Source organism: Papio anubis, chromosome 5 (assembly GCF_008728515.1).
Source record: "Papio anubis isolate 15944 chromosome 5, Panubis1.0, whole genome shotgun sequence".
Taxonomy (NCBI): domain Eukaryota; kingdom Metazoa; phylum Chordata; class Mammalia; order Primates; family Cercopithecidae; genus Papio; species Papio anubis.
In genome coordinates this window covers 24,939,912-24,957,922 of record NC_044980.1, presented here as the reverse complement: position 1 = coordinate 24,957,922, position 18,011 = coordinate 24,939,912, and the positions used below count along the sequence as shown (strand labels likewise).

At 31.8% G+C, this 18,011-nt stretch overlaps 1 long non-coding RNA gene across 2 annotated transcripts in view; it reads right to left on the bottom strand.

The window, feature by feature from the left end:
* Window positions 1–240: 240 nt before the first annotated feature.
* LOC108586252 overlaps window positions 241–18,011 on the bottom strand; it is a 34,275-nt gene continuing 16,504 nt past the window's right edge. For both annotated transcript variants that reach the window (XR_002522461.2, XR_002522460.2), the window contains 2 exons: window positions 6,184–6,344; window positions 241–4,235 (listed from right to left, as the gene is read on the bottom strand). This is a non-coding gene — a long non-coding RNA (uncharacterized LOC108586252). The remainder of the gene's footprint in view (window positions 4,236–6,183; window positions 6,345–18,011) is intronic.

The window sequence follows — 18,011 nt, the reverse complement described above, 5'->3', positions numbered from 1 at the left end:
TCTCATCTTGAATTGTTGCTCCCATAATTCCCACATGCTGTGGGAGGGATCCGGTGGGAGATAATTGAAACACGGGAATGGTTTCCCCCATACTCTTCGCATGGTAGTGAATAAGTCTCATGAGAGCTAGTGGTTTTATAAGGGAAAGCCCCTTTTGTTTGGCTCTCATTCTCTCTTGCCTGCCACCATGTAAGATGTGCCTTTTGCTTTCTGCCATAATTGTGAGGTCTCCCTCACATGAAAACTGTGAGTCCATTAAACATGTTTTTCTTTATAAAATAGTCAGTCTCAGGTGTGTCTTTTTCAGCAGCATGAAAACTGACTAAGACATTACTTGAAACAAATAAAGTCATCCAACTATTTAAATGTTTAATTGGATGCAACTGATATACTTGATTTGGACTTGCTTCATCTTATATATTGAATTTATTGTATTTTTGGTCATTAATTCACCAAAAATTGGGACCAATCATTAAGTAAAAATGCAATAACATAAAAGATCATGGAACATTCTAATCAGATTCATCAATAGAATAAAGAAAACAAAGAAAACCCAAAATGGATATTTTATTTTGCTTGTCTGAAGATAAAATTCAAATGTATACATTAAAATGGTTTAAAATATTTTTGAACAAGCTACTTAGATGCACTCCTCAGAATTAGCTAGTAGTTATTTTTAGCTAAAATATATAATTATAAAAGTATGTTATACCATTCATGTGGAAATAGGGGTTTCTGGGAGTATTCGTATTACTAGGAGCTTGTGTCACTCCATTTTCTGTGATAGTAAAATACCTTCTCTAAAAATCCTTGCTTATTACTCATTTTTCTTTCACTCTACATTACATCAAAATTTCTTTTTTTCTTATTTGTATTTTTCTCAAGACTAAAAATAGTTTATATCTTTTTAGAAGCAGTCGGGGGGGGGGGAAATATTAAGATAACCCTAGATAGTAAAACACATCAAGTGTACACATTTGGTCTCTATGTCTGCATGTCTATATATCAAAATTATCTATAATTTAAAAGTATTCTAAAAGAAATTATAAGAAAAATGAAGAATTTTTACTCTTATTTATGTGTCTTTAACTCCTTTCCTGTTTAAGAATGAATGAATTGTTTTACAATTATACTTTAATCAACTAATCTACATATTGATTTTTTGTCTAGGTTTTGGGTATCACTAATATACTAAAAACAAGACATTTTTACATATGAGAGAATCAATTTTTTAAACTTTAGATTGCTGAAGTGATCACTGGGAATTCCCTTGATTTTAAGAAAATATATAAAAAATCAGTAATTGTAAGTATAATTAAAGGCATTTATTTTTAGATACAGGTGTTTAGAAATATTGCCAGTGGGACAGATAGATCAATTGAGGTTTGTTTGGGAGAGCAATATTATTGTGAATTATATAGAATAAAAGATTTATTACAGGGATCATACCTTACACAATTGTGGGAGCAAGTGAACAATTTTCTATAGGACAGCATTTCTGGCAATTGGGCAGAAAACCACAGCAGAAAAAAGAAAGTCAGAAAACAATGAAATTTATGGCAAGCTAGAATCTGCAAAGTGAAACTGGAACCCACAATTTTCTGGGTATAGTGTTTTTTGTTTCTCACCCTTGCCTCCAAATCTCATGTAGATGTCTTTTATGTTAAACCCTAAACTGGAGTCAGTCATACGGGTAATCTTGAAAAATAATTCAGTCTAGAATAATTGATACAATACAAAAGCACAAAAAGCTTCTGATAAATGTATGACAACCTAAGGCTTAGATTCAAATGTCACATTTACTATTTTTAACTTACCCAAAATGCAAATTAGAAACTATAAAACATCTGGTTTAACATTTAGAAATAAGTTGTACCCTTCCATTTTTCCCTCTTAATAAAAGACCAAAATCTACTCTGTATATATCAGCAAAGACATGAATAGTTGCATAGAATCCAAAGAAAAAAACAAAACCTAAGTACCACAGGAAACATAAAGAAATATTGAAATATGACAAAACACATGTTTATAGTTTTGCATATTAAGGACCTAAATGCATCTTTCATATGCATATAAAAATGTATTCACTCTGAATGACATATTTATTTTTATTTGTTGAATGCAATCTTATCAAAAGATTTTTCATTAGGTGATCTTACAACTCTGATCCATTTATCTGTAATAATATCTCAGAAAACAAGCCAATAAAATAAGCAAATGAAGTCTAAATCCTTCCATATGTGCATTCATTGAGATAAATATAGTTAGTGAATTCTATTTCCATTAGTAAATGAAAGCCTACTTACAAAAGTATTTATAGTTATGATAAGTACATTTCATTTATAAAATGGCTTACTGCACTATGGATTATGCAGTGTTTGACGTCATGTACATAGGAATATATCACCACACAGAAAACTTGAGTTTTAACATAAATGTCACAGCAAATCATTTAAAATTAGCATAAATTTTAATGTCAACTATTGCATTCTTGGCTATTTTAGTAGTTTTTATCAGTAGCATAATTGTACTTTGCATTGCACTTTTGAAACTTTTGCTTTCAAAAAGGTTGGTTTCTTGTCCATAGTTGCAAATTCCAGTACAGAAACACCATTCACAAATAGGGAAAGTATACTTAGCAACGTCCAAGGCTGAGAAGTATCACAAGATAATTTAATAGCATGATCATTGTTGATCGTATTAAAAACAGAAAAAAAATCATCAACTATTTTATTTTAAATATTTTGTGGGTCTTGTAACTATTTTTGAATTGTATGATAATATCTGAATAGAGTAAAATCAAATTTCAGTATGTTATAGAAAGGGTTCATACTAGAAACCTGTAGGAAGAATTCCACAGAGTCTACAGATGCTTTAACTCTCTCTTTCAGGTGTTTGAATTTATCTGGTAGTACATTTTGAAGGAAAAAAAAAATGCCTGAAAAGTTTTTGAGGTAAATTGAACAATGGAGGAGTTGAAATGTGACTCAATTCTACCACAGACCTTAGCTGATCCTACCAAATATTATGGAGTTGAAATGGTCTATCAAATGTGTCTAATAATGACACAAGAGAAAAGGTCTTGAGATGAATTGAACAATGGAGGAGTTCAAATGTGATTCAGTTCAACCTCAGCAGATCCTACCGGATGTTCTGGAGTTGAAATGGTCTATCAAATGTGTCTATTATTGACACAAGAGAAACAGGCCTTTATACTCACACATAAGAATAGTCATTAACTAGGACTGCTCACAGGAAATAGACAGAACCTTGGGAAATGAAGCCATTCTCTTCTTAGAACAATCCACAGAGACTGAGTCAAGTAAGATCCCAAACACTGTCAATGTACCTTGGTTCTCAATGGGGAATACTGGCAGTGCTCTCCAGCATTCACTTAACATCAATAGGTATAAGAAACAGAATGTTTGTAGCCCTCCAAAATTCATGTGTCTAAATCCTCCTTCCCCCAATGTGATGACATTAGGATGTAGGGCCTTTTGGAGATAATTAGGATTAGATGGGATCATGAGGGCTGAGCCCTGTTGAATAGGATTGGTGCCCATGTAAGGGTCATGAAAGAGCCTTCTGCTCTCTGCTCTCTTCAGTGTGTGAAGATACAATGAGAAGACAAGCATCTGCAACCTGGGAAAGGACACTCACCAGTTTTTGATCATGTTGACATCCTGATCTCAGACCTTCAGCCTAATGAATAGTGTGATATAAATTTCTGTTGTTTTTGAACCACCCAATCTATGGTACTTTGTGATAGCATCCTGAATTCACTAAGACAATGGATGTAAACTAAAAATATATGAATTTTTATTTCTTTACACATTAGAATATTCAGAGTAATGCAAAATCATAAATTAAGAAACAGAAATTATGTTGCACCCATGTCTAAACATGGCCCACAAATTGCATTGATTTGCATGACCCATATGGTGTTGGTTGAATAGACTGGTCCTCCACCTTCTACAAGTAAGATGGACCTGTGTTACGATGTTGACTTGCTCATTCAGGTTTCTGCATAGACGTCTATAGTCCTTTGAAGAAAGGTAACTCAACGACCTAATTCTGGGTCTCTCTGTGCTTGGGTTCATCTTTTAATTAGTTCTCAGTACCTTTGCTCTACTTAAATAACCAGAATTCAAGGTGCAATTGCTGGTCTCAGGATCCACTGGAAAATGTTCTAAGATCCTTCAGCTCTTTAGACAAGATCCATTAGTCTTCTCACCCTAAGAGACCATACAGAGGAGAGAAGAAATACTTATTTACTCAATATACAGACATTTAATTAGTTGCCATTTCTGTGTATATGTACTCATTTATTTAAAATGTGACCAAATAGACACCACACTCACATTTCTAAAGAGCCAAAAAGTGACATGCTGTTAAACCTTAACAACTGGCTTAACAAAAAAACCTGCATGAGTTTGTATATGCACATGTAAATTTATGATCCATTTTACCAATACAAAGAATATATGGCACAAAATTAACATGTAATGATAAAATATATAGTACACTATAGCAAATTTCCTATAACCAAATGAGGATCACAAAATGATTTGTTGATCTTTATTGAACTCCTGCTTCTGTGGTCAATATATTGTTGAAATTCACAAATCGGTGCAAATCCAATATTGATGTTTGTATGTATTTTCCCTTACATATCTAGTGAATAGAAAGTAGAAAGTGAAACAGTAAAACTTAGGTTGCAAATTTACCCATTCAAAAATGACATCAGAAACTTCTTTATTAAACCAGAAGATAGTTTTTGCATATTTGAATATTTTTGCAATCGTTCCTTTATGTGTCAACTTGGCTAAGCTACAGTACCCAGTTGTTTTGACCAACACCAGTCTGGATGTTGCTGTGAAGATATTTTTGATGCAATTAACATTTAAATCAGTACACTTTGAGTAAAGCAGACTAGCCTTCCAAACGTGGGTGGACCTCATTCAATAAATTGAAGGCCTGATTTTCTAGCCTGTCTGTGAGGTCTATGAGTACTGGACATTTCTACTTCCAGAATTTCATGAGTCAATTAGTTAAAATCTCTCCTCCCTCTATATGTGTACACACAAACACACACACAGAGTCATGAGCTGCTAAAGGATGGTTTATTCATACATGATAGTGGTACCACAGATTATAGTACTGCATTTTTACTATAACTTTTCTATGTTTAGGTATGTTTAAAATACACAAAACCATTGTATTGCGTATAGTATTGAGTGCAGTAACATGCTGTACCATTATGTAGCCTACGAGCAATAGGTTGCACCATGTAGTCTACTGAAATACACTATGATGTCCACACAATGAAATCAAATAACAACACATTTCTTGAAACATATCTGACATATCCTTGTCATTAGGCAATGCATACTCTGTGTGTGTGTGTGTGTGTATGTGTGTATTTTTTTTTTCTTGAGAAATTACCTAAGACAATTTTTCAAATGTTTGTGCTATTCAGTGTAATGGCTATATCTAATGCAATTTTATGTTTTCTAAACATAATTAACAAATTATGTATCATTTCATTAAGTCAAGAATATAAATGAAACCCTGATTTGTAGCATTTGCCAATGTTCATGGTGTAAATACTACCACCTTGGCTAATGTTGAGCTTCCAATTTGATTGTACTAAATATGAAGTTGGAAAGATTCCAGTTTGATGTTATTTTCAAATAAGTAAATTTACAACCTAAGTTTTTACCGTTTCACTTTCTACTTTCTACTCACTAAATGTGTAAAGGAAAATACATGCAAACATCAATATTGGATTTGCACTGATTTGTGAATTTCAACAATATATTGACTACAGAAGCAAGAGTTCAATAAAGATCAACAAAGCATTTTGTGATCCTCATTTGGCTAAGGGAAATTTGCTGTACTGTACTATATATTTTATCATTACATGTAAATTTTGTGTCATATATTCTTTGTATTGGTAAAATTGATTGTACTAAATGCATAGTAGTACATTATTATATAATAGCTCTACCATACAGATACAATAGATTTAAATTGCCACAAGTGCATAGAAAATAGTAAAATGTAATCAATATGGAAGTTATATGTAGAGTGTGTGTTGCTTTTGTTTCTATTATCATTTAATAGATTATACATTTTTATAATTTAATTATTAATAATGCCACTGAATGATAAACAACTCACAAAATTTGAAAAAACAAACAGTTCTTATGGGCTGTTATGTTCCAGTTCCATAAGAGCACTGAAGCCACTTCCAGCCATTGAACTGTGGCATATTTTCCTAAGGGAGGCTAAGTGAAGGGGTCCCCAAAGTGTTTCCCACGTAGGCTCCTTTGGTTCATAATCTGCAAAAATGAGAAGGAAAGGGAAGGAGATCAAATGGCAAGAAGAGATTGGAAAAGGAAGGGAAGAAAAAAAGCTTGATTCTAAACAGTGCAATGCATTCTTTCAGGTTTCTCCTACACAAATATACAGCAAAACCATATGCTTAGTCCCTTAAGCATACACTCATTATCAATGGCAGGTTTTCATAGTATTATTCAGAATTAGTGGATGTTAACTAGCATGTAAAAAATAACAATAGTAGTATTAATCATCATATAAATTATACTAGATATCTTGAGCACTACAAAAATCTTAGCTAAATCTTTAATTTATAACAAATATTATTCATTATTTTCAATATCCCAAAGGAAAGATGAGTTTGAAATTGAGAACACTCACAGATTTTATATCTCTATATATCATATAAATCCATATGTATTTCATACTTACGAATTATATTCTTACAATGGTATATGAAGAGAAGATGTTATTTATATAGACATTCTATTATTTGCATTTCTATCTTTTTCTTTTTGTAGTTATACTGTATAGTCCAACTGAGCCAAATATTGTTGTATGATTTTTGTTCCTTTAATATTTCCTCTAGAAAACTTCAATTTTTCTTTGCCAAAGAATATTTTTATATTAATATTTGATTTTTTGCTATATATTGTGTTTTTATTTGTGCCCTGGTTCCTTCCACCCCCTTGGTACTGGATAATTGGTCTGTCAAATTAACAGATGAGTTAATGTAATGTGAAATAAAAGACCAAAAGGAAGCAATTATTATAATAGCAACAATTTGCAGTTACTTATGGCTTTATATTTCTGTGCATGATTTGAAAAGTAGACATACTTTTAATCTGAACTCAAAAGGAAATAAAACTCAACGGGAGAGTTTTAAAATTGTTCAGTGTTGATCTAAGTTAAATGCTGATATTATGCAAGAAAAAAGGTTTCTGTAAGATGTTTTTAGCAAAAAAACTGTGGAGAGGAAGAACGCATGTGGTTAAAGACTGATATGCTCTGGGTCAAACAGGAGTTGATTTGCTAGAATTAGGTCATTTCTGTTTCCATCTTCCTCAGTATCCTCTACTTCTTTCTAAATCAACTCTGTGATACTTCCAGAGCTCAATGGGGCACAGGGTAGAAACCACCATTATAGTAGTGTGTTCATTCCATATGCATAGAGTTGGTAATTTTGGTTTAAATGTGTTGCAAAAACCTGATAATAGTAATAAAAGCTTTTTATGGTCTCTGGCAATTTTCATTTAGTAATTGCTGATTAAAACAAAGTCAATTTAGTTAATAACATACAGCTTGGTTGGTATCTAAAATGAAGCAGAGTTATATATATATATATATTTGGTTTGTGTGTCTATATGTGTGTGTACATATATGTAAAGAAAAACGAAAGAGAGAATTTACATAGTCAATATTGACAACTTTTACTCTTTGACAATCAAATATTTACTAAACATTAAACTTAAGGGTGGGTCTTATGTCAGCTTTGTAAGTTACAAATTAAAAAGAAAAAATGCTGGTTTTGTTCTATGTGTTCAATAAATATTTTAATTGATGCAGAATGACTCTAAAATGTCCATGAATTTTATGGTATAACCATTCCATATTAAAACATGGGATATCTCTCATGATTAATTTAGTTTCTAGTTATATTCTCATGTGAACTCCATTTCTATTTGCTTTCATTTAAAATATTCTTGTGGAGTAAAACTCCTACTTACTATCTTCTCCCAGTAAATATAAGACATTGCAAGATTGGATAAATGTATTATTTGAATTTAACACATTTTGATATTATTACTGAGAGATTCCTTGAAGCCGTTTTTCTTCCATTTGGACACTGACCTTCCTAAATGTTTTATCATTGTTCTTCTATTAGAAACATTGAATCTTGTATTGATTTTTGGCTTTTAGCTAAATCTGAGGTGGACAAAGTCAATTCATGTATATCTTATACAATGTTTAAAGAATTGCCTTCAGCAGGCTAGAAGTCCATGATATAATTACATATTTTTTTAATTTGAGTATTAGAGCATCATAGTAGAATTCCCTGAACCTTTTACACAGGCCTTAGATCTTGCAATCAAACACTCTAGAGAAAATAGTAGTATAACATAGAAGATACAGACACTAAATACAAAAGAGACAATGATTATAAAATATATTGGAAAATGTAAATTTTCCTTACAGTCTAATTTCTCATCTATCTAATTTGCAATAGTTCACTTTTACTATCTTATCAGTACCCTATCTAAGGGAGAAGACAATAGCATAATGCAGATAAAAATTCACATATTTTTCAGACATTATTTTATGAATGCTAACTGAGGTATTAACTCTTGGAACCATATTCAAAGCAGTATTTTTTAAACATGGGAAATGGTACAGACAATCTTCCAAATACGAACAATGTTATTCTGCCTCTTCTCTTTTTAATTCCAGTCCCACTCACCTTGATAAACTCTTTTAGCTACTTTTGTTTTAATTATACTGGTGGTTATATGCATAATTCTAACTGATATATTTTTAATATTGTTGTTGATTTGTCAAGTTTAAGCTCTTATTTATCACTCTACTACTTGGTGCTTAATATCTTATAATTTTTAAAATAAGAAATATGTTAAATAATATAAGAAGTCTAGTTCAATTGAATTTGTCACAGGTCTCTTGATTCTCTACATTTTAAGACAGATTATTTGCACTTACCAGCTTCTAGTTTTCCGATTCCATTTCCCTATCTTAATTGTGATAAAGAATATTTACATGTACATTGTCACTGTCTTTAGCATTCATTTATATCATGACTCCATTAAGAAATTTTCCTGAGCCTTGGTTATAAAACTTAAAACAACATTTGTATTGCAACTGCTATATAAACATAGCTTATTCTGGGCCCAATATGTGTTATAATTGTATAATTTTTAATGCCATGTCCTTTAAACAAGTACATGCAAATGATCTTAATGTATGTCTTTATATTAAAATTATCTATCATTTGTTTAAAACCTTGCTTGCCACAATATGTTTGCATCACATCTGGAATATGAATTTAACATTTGGGTTTTGTCCAAGGTGGTGTTTTTTTCTTACTTTTTCTGAGAGTTTCTCTTAAATGATTCCCTTTATTATATCCTCAATATTTGTGTATTCTCTCAATTAAAATGTCTTTTCTGTTCCCTGCAGATTTTCATCTTTCTTTTTCCCCAAAGATCTCCATTCTGGAGCACTCTGTTCTAAGTGGAATTCATTGCTCAATATTTTCCTATACAGTTGTCTTCTGGTTGACTCACTTTGTTTACTGGTTTTAAAGGACAGTTAGCTGGATATCACAACCTCTGCTCTTAAATTACTCCCATGTTCTTCTGAAAAAAATTATCGAATAAATTCCTAAAAATAATTGCCAGTAGAATATAAATGTTCTGTGTGCTTACTTGCCTAGCTACGCTTTTTGCACCCTAGATTGAATGATTGTTCAGATGTCTACAATATACTTTTAAAATATTGCACTCGAATGTTTGCAAATATTATATTAGTATTTTCTACCATTTATTATTGGTGATGCAAAGCATGATGCTACATTAGTTCTTTCTGTGGTGCACATTACTATTACTTTTTATTCTTTTTGATATTTAATTTGTGTATTTGTCTGTTTTCATGCTGCTGATAAAGACATACCTGAGACTGGGCAGTTTACAAAAGGAAGAGGTTTAGTGGACTCTCACAGTTCCACGTGGCTGGGGAGGCCTCACAATCATGGCAGAAGGTGAAAGGTATGTCTCACAAGGCAGCAGACAAGAGAAGAGAGATTGTGCATGGAAACTCCCCTTTATGAAACCATCAGATCTCCTGAGACTGATTCACTATCACAAGAATAGCACGGGAAAGACCCACCTCCATGATTCAATTACCTCCCATCTGTTCACTCCCACAACATATGGGAATTATGGAAGCTACAATTCAAGACGAGATTTGGCTCAGCGCACACAAACCATACCAATTTGTTTTTGGAGTTATGAAATAAAAATTGTTTGGTGATCTGTCTAAACTTGAGTCACTTTAGACAATGTCTTCGTTTTTCCTAGTCTGAAGCTTCATGATCTTATTTATCTGGTTAATTTCCTTTTGATACTGGCTTATATTTAGTCATTTTCTCTCACAATTTTCTAGTGATGTTGGACCACTTAAATTCCCCTAAACATCTATTTGTATTTTTCCTTATGTATCAATTTATTTCTTTTTTATCTCAGTAGAGACTGCTCTATGTTACAGCTCTTCATTCAATTTTATTTTAGGGCACAACGATTATATCTTATTTCTGCAATATATGTTAAGGGTTCTTAATTTATAAATGCAATATCTTCTGGACACTCTGAGTATCTTCATTCAGGTTTTCACTATTTTCTAATTTTCTAGTTCTTTAATGTTTCTCAATTGCCTATTTTCTGGTCAGTTTATTGTTACTATTTTTTATTTGGGTTTTTCTCTTTTATGCTTGATTTTTCTTGATAGCCTGATCATAAAGACTCAAGGAATCGATAGCTGTGCACTTTCTTTGTTGTTGTATGTCCAAACTAATAGTTTTAGATTTTCTAAATATTTGTTCAATTTATTAAAAGAACATTTCCTCACAGAAATTTATGCTACCTGCTTTAATAGTTAAAAACAATTCCTAAACTGAATTGTTGTATTTTGGAGTGCTTCAGTAAATATATTTTCATTGTTATGGTTCTCACTATGCATTTTTTCTGACCTTGCTGGCCACCCTGAACTCAGAATTTCTCTGTTGTATCATCATGCAGATTATCAACCTCTGTTAAGGGCCTTTATGGTAACATAAGAAGTGTAATTTTTTTTTTTTTTACTTCCATAATCCCAAAACACAATCCTACAAACTACAAATGTTCTGTTAAATAGAAATGTTTGAAAACTCTAAATTGTTAGACATTTCCAAAGTAACTTCTAAGAGTAATATATTTTCTTTTTGAAAATTAATGCTTAACATAATTAAAAAGCTCTTTAAAATTTTATAAAATTTAAGGTAAAGTATGTGTGTGTTCCCATGCATTTGGAATTTTTGACAGTTCGAAAACTTCAGGAAAAAGTTACATTTCACCCAATCTAGTCAGACACCGTTAATTATTTAAGAAGTATTTGTATTTGTAAATGTATCTCTCTATTTAAAATAAAACATCTCTGCTATTTACCCTTCCATTTATTCTTTTCTATATCTAGTACTAAAGCCCCAGAAAAAAAGAGGTTATTTTCCTAATAAAAGAAAAAAATAAACTCGTTACCTTTTTATATCTATACACAACACAAAATAATAGTTGCAGGGAGGAGGAAACAAATTGGTTCTCATTGACCCAGACTTGATCTTTTGTCAGCAATCTTACGGTGGTTTTCAACAGTGAATTGTTACCTTCCAGAATATTATCTTTCAAAATATTTCAAGTGGTTGATTTTTCCTTTCACTTTAGGAAAATGTGTGACCCAACTGACAGTAATCAAACAAAATCTGTAAACGATCAGCGCCTATTTGATATTCAGCAAAGATTACAGTAACTGAACAGTGACTTATTCACAGGGAGACACAATTTATCATTCATCTTGAAAGGTTAAAAACAGGCAACTATATATATAAATTTGAACAAAGAAATACTTCCTTGGAAGTTTATAACAAAATTCAACTCTTCTGCCTCTGCACTTACTCGAAAAAGAAAGAAAGATGTGGTACATTTAAATGTCAGCAGAGTTAAAATGGTTCTTGGACCAAACTTAAGAAGGTTTGAATATTTTTGTCTGTTTATGTCAAAAGAATAAGACAAAACAAAGTATTATTCTGAACAAGAAAATATTTCTAATTATAAGTTTTGAACATTCTGTTTAAATTTTAAATGGCGGTGTGCCGGCAAGTACTTAAGAATCAGCCTCTCCTTCTAGGGGTGGAAAGAAAACTTAATTGTAGTGTTTGTCAACTTTCATAATGAAAATACTCCATGGATGATTTAGTTGGCGAACATGTCCTCTCTGAATGTGAATTGTGAAGAGATGCTATCAACAGGCTCTGTGAGCCACTTTTCGTCACCTCTTTAAGATTGCTAATGAGGTATGTAAAATTGTAATGTAAAAAATCTCTTCTTCATGTAATCAATCACGTGTTATATGTCAATACATAATACTTTAGAAATATAATTGATAATTAGTAGTTGTCTGGGCAACTTGCTTCATAATCACAAAATGACTATATAGGGCTTATAAGTCTAAAACACTTTTGCTTGAAAAAAATATAAGATAAACTCATATCTGAGAATATGGCTAGAACTCAACTGTACCTCCTGCTGCAATCTCTCAAAATGAGTATTGTTTCAACTCTACCTTTGTACAACTCTTTGGAAGATGTGTTTACTAATGTGAAGTTTCCTGAGAGACTTTTCTCATTAAAATATGCCCATTTCCAAAAGAAAACAGATTACTTATTATCGAGATGATAATATATGTTTGTTAGTATTATTATGAATGTTCTTACTATGAAATGTATTTGGAAGATAAAATGAAAATAATCCTTTTGAGAGAGATAGAGGATAAATAAATAAATATATTCTCAATTTCTATTTTCTGTTCTATATCTTTGGGATACTAATGTTTTTGTGTGTTTGCCCTTGCATGTGATGTGTTCACATTTATAAATGTTGACATTAAGGGCTGGATGGAGAATCCCAGCAATTTACCAAACATCTGATTCCAAAGCCATATCTATCTTCCTATCTATCTATCTATCTATCTATCTATCTATCTATCTATCTACCTACCTATCTACATATAATCTATCTAATCTATCTATCCAATCATCTATCTATCCTTCCATTGGTGTTCAGAGATAAGTTAAAATCTTGGATATTGGTGTGACAATTGTCAGTAATGTGTGGAGTAATAAAATACTTCAAAATGAAAAAAATTAAAAAGAAATTTTGGTTATAGTTTTTAAAAAAATTGTTTAAGTCATTAGAGAGTAGGTATATTCTGGTGAAATTTCACTGCTTCAAATGTGAACTTAAAATCTTAAAAAGTTTTCTGAGAGATAAGATACATAGAACCTATAAATAAATAGAAAACATCAGAACTTTTTTTATATACCAGAACTTTTGAATACTGGAAGAAATATCTGAACAAAATTTTTATTTAATTATAGTCAATGATGAGGCCAGCCCCAATAATTATTTTACAGAGATTCTACACTAGTAATGGTTATTTCTCTCTTTATGACTTTTAGTCCTATTTTAATAACAGAATAGACACAAAATACCAGGCCTTTGTGGTAGATAGTAGGCATTGGTCAGACATAGATTACACCTTCCTATCTTCTTGTATCATTGATATGGTTTGACTGTGTCTCCACCCAAATCTCATTTCAAATTGTAACCACTGTAATACCTACATAGCTAGGGAGAGACCTGGTGGGAGGTGACTGGATCATGGCAGTGGTTTCTCCCTTGTTGATGTTGTTCTCATGGTGATGAGTGAGTTCTCACACTATCTGATGTTTTTATAAGGGGCTCTTCTCCCTTAACTCCTCACTCTTCTCTCTCTTGCCTCCTGCCACATAAGATGTGCCTCTTTCCCTCTCACCATGATTGTAAGTTTCCTGAGGCCTCCTCAGCCATTTGCAAGTGTGAGTCAATTAAACTCCATTTCTTTAAAAATTACCCCATCTAGGGTATGTCTTTATAGCAGTGTGAAAACGAAGTAACACAACCATATTGCCCTCAGAATGATTGATATATTCATCATTCTTATTTTTGTGTGTTAAGCAGCTGTAGGTGAATGACGGGGGCAAATGTAGCCTGTTGAAACGATATCCAGAAGCTGTTACTCTCTATCTCTAATCATTTGGCTGGATGAGTGTGAGTTAGCACATTCGGGTGTGTCTGCTCTGCAGAGTTGACTCCTCCCTGCAGCATATTATTCAAAGTCAAATGTAGGGAACAAATATAACAGTATAATTTGTTCAACAATCCAGACTGCGATCTTGTGTTGCTTTTGATTAAAGAAGATAATAGTTTGATATTCATTGAACTCTTTTATAACTGATTTGATATTCAGAAGGCAAGGAGGACCTTACATATTGCCATTTCAAGAATTCAACAATAACTTTGACCAAGTATCTTATAATCAGTTATAATACATATTCCACTGAGCCCAAGAATAATGACCCAAGTCAGATTCCATATATGGTATTCTAATATTCCCTAACACATTTATTGGCTCAGGTACAGTTTTAACAAATATATGCTATTTAAAAACTTCTTTCATCCAAGACACTTATCTCAATGTGACATTACATAGCACATCTATCATTTGGCAGATTAAATAAATACAGAATAATTTATGCTGATAATCGATCAAAAAGATATACCATGGACAACCAAAGTTAGATAATAGATGCTTGGCAAAATCCAAGCATATGTCCCAACAAATACATTGATAATAATCTCAAATTTCTATAACACTATAAAGTAGAAACATACCTTAAGTAATACATTTCCACATTAGGAAAAATTTATAAACATATTGTGGTTAAAATCTCTCTCTTCTAATATCAAATAATTATAATTCCAAAATTTTTAATCTATGCATTGTTTGACCTGTTTACATTTTGCTTGTAAGGAAAGAATTCCAAGCCTTTGCATAGATGTTGTTACAAACAAAAAGAACAAAATCAAGCACAGTAATCAAGCACAATCACAAGTAGTAAATGTATACTGACTGATAAATACAACTATAAAATAAATTGCAGAAATGAGGAGAAGTAGTATTTAAAAACTTTAGAATAATTATAAACATACCTAGGTTTCCATATGCCCCAAATTACTTTAAAACAATTTTTTAAAGGGAGCATTTCAGTCCATCATATAAATTATTCATGAAATGTAAACTGAGTGTTGCCATGGAAGATTTCATGACTTTAGAGTATTTTATATCATTTCTGGAATAAACAACACACTGGAGCCCTCTTAGAGATGTATCAAATGAAAGCTTCCTCTTTGCTTGTATTTTGTACATGCTTCACCTAACCTAGATATCTAAATGGGACATCAAAATCATTGACATTCTCTGGAATATCATTGTCCCTGTTATAGTACAGATCCAAAATTGAATTCATAATTGATATGATTTGGCTCTGTGACACCACCCAACACTCATCTCGAATAATAATCTCCACATGTGGAAGAAGGGACCTGGTAGGAGGTGACCGGATTATAAAAGCAGTTTCCCTCATGCTGTAATAATGGGGGAGTTCTCACCAGATCTGATGATTTTAAAAGGGGCAGTTTCCCCTGTGAATTATCTCTCTCCTGCCACCATATGAAGAAAGCCCTTGCTTCCCCTTCACCTTCCGCCATGATTGTAAGTTTCCTGAGGCCTTCCCAGTCATGGAGAACTGTGAGTCAATTAAATCTCTTTTGTTTATAAATTAATCAGTCTCAGGTAATGTCTTTATAGCAGGGTTAAAATGGACTAATATATACTAATATCATGCACTAAAATAAATTAACACACATATCATTATATGAATGGATATACATCTGTTTATATGCCTTCATGATCATTAATAGTATGTCTATAGAAGGCTAACCCTGGCAGAAACACCAAGAGTCATGCAATTAGATTACAGTTTTGTTTGCACACAATGGGTGAAAAACAAAGGAGGTGAAATATACATTGAAGTCTAACTATACGACGGTTTGGTTCAGTGTTTTTATGGTGGGAAATCATGTATCTTCCACTAAGAAACAGTAAGTAGGAGAGAAAATGAGTTCTTGACAACAAACTCATTGAAAATCAATAAAAATGTGCTCAAATACTATCTTTGTCATATTTTCTGTTGGATAATTTAGCTTGCTTGGTGGAAGCTACCATGACTATTCGACTCGTGAAAACACTCAGCTCTGGCACTGACTGATGGTTCCAGCCTGCAACGTCTTTAAGCACTCCCAGGTCACAGTCAGCTTCATCATGCTCCTTAGGTTTACCAGCAGAAAGCTGGTCAGGCACCATCTGCAGGATTCTGAGACCACTCCCACCCCTTACCCTTCCACCCTTCACTCATATCATAGTTTTTCACTTCCGGACTTCTCCATTTCTTAATCTCGTTTTCTTCCTATTTGTGGCCTCATACCTAGTGATGGAATTTTTCAATTTCTGTTACCTCAGTGTTAAAATTTTAGCAGTTCGACCCTCCAATGTATATGTAAATAAATCCTTATACTAATTCCTCAGTTTCAAAGACATAATTTGCTTTTTATATGAATATTCTTGGCTCCTATACAAACTTTGCTTTTTCTGAGAACACTAGTGTTCATGTTACCACCACTTGGTATAAAGAAATCTACCAAGAAATTTTCCTTTAATTTTTCAACTTAAATATTTTTACATATATGAACAAATTTGCCAACAAATTTATCCTAAGTTTAGGTTATTCCTTATAACTGTTGAACTAATTAACTTTCTATGCCAGATATTTATGATTTTATCCTTGATATGAAAAATTCAAAATATCCCATCAAAACACACTTATTCAATTTTTCAACATATATAGCTTAACCCACTGAAATTTCTAAGAATTGAGTGTTAAAAATAAACTTAATTTGTCTGAATAATTTTTATTTTTAAGAATTTTTAAAGCACTTTGATAAAACATATGGAGTAATCTTAACTCATGGTTAAGGGATTGTTACAAGTTTATAAACAGAAAAACAATTAAAAATCATGTTTCCAAATGACAGTCATGCTAGGTTTTTAAAAAGATCTGTTTAAAAGAAAAGATATAAAATAAATGTCATTGGAAAATACTTTCTTTAAATATATTTATGTTTGAATTCTGAAGAAATAGTCCTGAAAATATATAGTTTGGTAACTTTTTATCTGTTTTTATAGAATTAAGAAGGTATTTTTTTCCTATGACATGTTTGAGAAGCAATGGCCAAATTAATGTTAGCATTGATTTTTGTCTGGGATCCATGATTTACAAAGAAGAAATAGTACCTGAACTATTTATGGCAAAATAGCTGAGTGGAATCCTCAAACAAAATGTGGTATCATTCTTGGTCTTAAAAGACAATCTGTGTCTATAGACATTATCTGAAATCCATTGAAGTTTGTTAAAAACTTCTTTTCAAAGTTATTTTTAAATTAAATTCTACCAACTTAGATAACAGAAATTCTATGTAAGTTTGAATTTGAAGTCTGACCAGTATCTATAGAGCAAATAGAAAGAAAATATTAAAGCCAAGCTTTACTTCAGCATATAAGAAAAACCAATATTTAATGGATTCTTACAATGATCCCTGTGCTCTGTCAAGTCTAATTAACTTCCTTAAAATCACTCAAACTTTTCTTATTTGCATTTTTGAATAAGAATTTGAATAAACACAGTACCCGGAATATTATAATTGTACATCACTATTTCAAACCTGTAATGTAAAAATAGAAAGTGTTTTTCCCTCTTAGCAATTCATGTGTAAGTTGGATATTTAGAGATGCAATTTTCATGCAATAACTTTAACACATAATTTATACTAAACAATTAGTCATCTGTCATAGAATTAAAACTGCATATATAAAAACTGATACATAAATTGGTCTTTCTCTAGGTGACTGACATG